The following is a 3,757-nucleotide window of genomic DNA, read 5'->3' as shown; positions in this document are numbered from 1 at the left end:
AAGCCTAAAGGAGAAAGCTGACATATCTTCTTCTTCCTGCTAGAACCATAAGTTTAAGGAAGGCAGGAGTTTGGTGTCTGTTTTATTAATCAGTCTATCCCAAGTGTCTATAATATTACCTGGCTCTCATAGGTGCTCATGAGTTGAATAAATGGATGAATGCAGAGGGCAGTAGAGAAGAAAGATGGGTCCCTAATGACATAATGTAGGAATCACCAAACCACAGTACTTCCCTATTTTGGGGCTTCTTATTTTGTAAAATAATACACATCCTTATTGCTTAATCCACTTTGAGTTGGGCATTTTGTTACTGATAAAATTTTCTAGTGTAATTCCTTTTCTAGAGTGTTCAATTTCCAAAGTATTTCCTGGAGTGACTTTCTATAACCACCCAAGTATCTTGAGGAATCTTAGAGCTGGATTGGCATGTGGAGATCATTACGTTTCAATCCTCCCATTTTACAGGTAGAGAAACTGAGGTTCAGAAAAAGTACAAATGACCTTTACACAGGTCACTCAGAAAGTGCTGAAGACTAAAATGTCCATCCGTTGATGTGTTGTCCATTTCAGTGACCACCATGCCCCCAACCTTCTTAGGGACCCTGCCCTGCCCACTGCTATGGATGAAGGGGTGGCTGGGGGATCCATGTTGCACTCTGTGGGCCCACCTTTCAGACTGGAGACAGAGTCTGCATCTGACCCTAGGACAGCTAACCAGATTTTTCCTCTAGGGTCTATGAACTAAGAAAACCCAATAACTGGAGCCAGTTATGGGGGAGACAGGAGACGCTTCGATAGGCAACAGGCAGTCAATGTAATGAGAAAACAGAGGTGGGATGAGAAGAAAGAGACTGTGAAAGACACATAACTAGGGGAGAAGGGCTAGAGATCCCACAGGCAGCTGCTTCTGCCCTGACATTTTCCAATTTAAATTAATGGATATTCTTTTGATAACTGATATGGCCTGGCCCTGTGTCCCCACCCAAATCTCATCTTGGATTTTAATTTGAATCATAATCCCCACGTGTTGGGGGCGGGATCTCATGGGAGGTGATCAGATCATGGGGGCAGTCCCCCCATGCTCTTCTCGTGATAGTAGTGAGTTCTCACAAGATCCGCTGGTTTTATAATTTTCCCCCCTCAGTTTGCCCCTCTCCTTTCTGCCCCCCTGTGAAGAACATGTTTGCTTCCCCTTCTACCATGATCGTAAGTTTTCTGAGGCCTCCCCAGCCATGCTGAACTATGAGTCAATCAAACCTCTTTCCTTTATAAATTACCCAGTCTTGGGTAGTATCTTTGCAGCAACTTGAGAATGGACTAATACAATAACCCACCTCCCGTTTCTACCCTGGCCAACAAGCAGCTCCAGTTTGTTCTCCACAAAGAGCCAGAATGATCTCCTTTGTGCATGGACCAGATCTGGCTGAAAAACCTCCAAGGACTTCCCAAATTCTCAGAGAAAACAAACAAGTGTCCAGCTCTATGGGTCTTCTTTCAGCTCCTGGAGAACGTCCAGCATGCTCCCATCTCAGCACTTGGCACTTGACCCCCTCTCTGTCTGGAACATCAGTGCCCCAGATGTTCATGGGGCTGGCCACATTTTTTTTTTTTTTTTGGAGATGGAGTCTCCTTCCATCACCCAGGCTGGAGTGCAGTGGCACGATCTCGGCTCACTGCAACTTCCACCTCCCAGGTTCCAGTGATTCTCCTGCCTCAGCCTCCCGAGTAGTTGGGATTACAGGTGTGCAACTCCACGCCCAGCTAATTTTTGTATTTTTAGTAGAGATAGGGTTTCACCATGTTGGCCAGGCTGGTCTCAAACTCCTGACCTCAAGTAACCACCTACCTCAGGCTCCCAAAGTGCTGGGGTTAGAGGCGTGAGCCACTGCGCCCTGCTCAGGGCTGGTCACTCTTTATCCTCTCAGTCTCAAATGGTACCTCCTCGGCGAGGCCCTGCGTGTTTGTTACAGTGGCTCCTGTAACAAATCACTGAGAGTCTAGTTGCTTAAAACAACACAGATTTATTCTCTTGTAGTTTGGGAGGTCAGAAGTCCTAAAGATCTCACCGGGCAGAAATCAAGGTGGTCGGCAGGGCTGGTTCCCTCTGGAGGCTCTAGGGGAGGGTCCATTCCCATGTCCTCCCGGCTTCCAGAGGTTGCCCATATTCCTCGGCTCATGCCCCTTCCTTCATCTTCATTATTATTGTTATTATTGTTAGAGATGGGGTCTTGTGCTGTTGCCCAGGCTAGAGTGTAGTGGTGCAATCATGGCTCACTGCAGCCCTGAACTCCTGGGCTCTAGTGATCCTCCCACCTCAGTCTCCCGAGTAGCTGGGACTACAGGCACACACCACTACACCTGGCAAATTAAAAAAAAAATTATTTTTTTTTTTTTAAAGATGGGATCTCCCTATGTTGCCCAGGCTGGCCTTGAACTCCTGGCCTCAAGCCATGCCCCTGCCTTGGCATCCCAAAGTGCTGGGATTACAGGCGTGAGCCACCGCACTCATCTTCCTCTGTCTTCAAAGTCAGCAGCATAGCATCTTCCAGTCTCCCATTCTGATCTTTCTGCCTCCCTCTTATAAGGACCCTTCTGATCATATTGGGTCCACCCAGATAACCCAGGATCATCTCCCCATCTCAAGACCCTTTATCACATCAGCAAAGCCCTCTTGCTATAGAAGGTAACATATTCACAGGCTCCAGAAATTAAGATGGCATTTCGAGGTGGGAGGGAGGCATTATGCTGCCTCCCATGCCCTCCTTGATCATCCAATGTAGAGACCCCCCCACCCACGACATTTCTTCTCTTGCCTCGTGCCCTGCTCTCATTGTGTTCATGTCACTTACATAATTACTATGGCACATACATGTTTATCTCTCTCTCTCTCTCTTTTTTCTGAGCTGGCGTGTTACTGTGTCGCCAGGCTGGAGTGCAGTGGCATGATCTCCGCTCACTGTAATCTCCACCTCCCAGGTTCAAGCAATTCTCCTGCCTCAGTCTCCTGAGTAGCTGGGATTACAGGTGCACGCCACCATGTCCCGCTAATTTTTGTATTTTTAGTAGAGAGGGGGGTTTCACCATGTTGGCCAGGATGGCCTCGATCTCCTGAACTTGTGATTCGCCCACTTCGGCCTCCCAATTCTCTCTCTCTTTATTGTCTGTCTTCCACTCCTGGAATGTGAGCTTTACAAGGCAGGAACTTTTTGGTCTGTTTGGCCCAATGCCTTATCCCCAGCACCTGGAACCATTCCTGGTACAAAATAGCCATTTAGGGCCAGGTGTGGTGGCTCATGCCTGTAATCCCAGCACTTTGGGAGGCCGAGGCGGGCACATCACTTGAGGTCAGGAGTTTGAGACCAGCCTGGCCAACATGGTGAAACCCTGTTTCTACTAAAAATACGAAAACTAGCTGGGCGTGGTGGTGGACGCCTGTAATCCCAAATACTTGGGAGGCTGAGGCAGGAGAATCACTTGAACCTGGGAGGTGGAGGTTGCAGTGAGCTGAGATTGTGCCACTGCACTCCAGCGTGGTTAACAGAGTGAGACTCCATCGCAAATAATAATAATAATAACAATAAATAAATAAAAATAAAAAATAGCCACCTGGCCAATATTTATGAAGAAGGTGAAAAGTAGTCCGACTGGACCTCTGTTTCTAACAACCCAAGTGACTTCATAGACAAAACACATGAGCCTGGAGACGGAGATGCGACTTGTTCACAGCCACCCTGCATAGGGAGGAGACACAGGAAGA

Source organism: Symphalangus syndactylus, chromosome 13 (assembly GCF_028878055.3).
Source record: "Symphalangus syndactylus isolate Jambi chromosome 13, NHGRI_mSymSyn1-v2.1_pri, whole genome shotgun sequence".
NCBI classification, from domain to species: domain Eukaryota; kingdom Metazoa; phylum Chordata; class Mammalia; order Primates; family Hylobatidae; genus Symphalangus; species Symphalangus syndactylus.
This window is presented reverse-complemented; position numbering follows the sequence as displayed.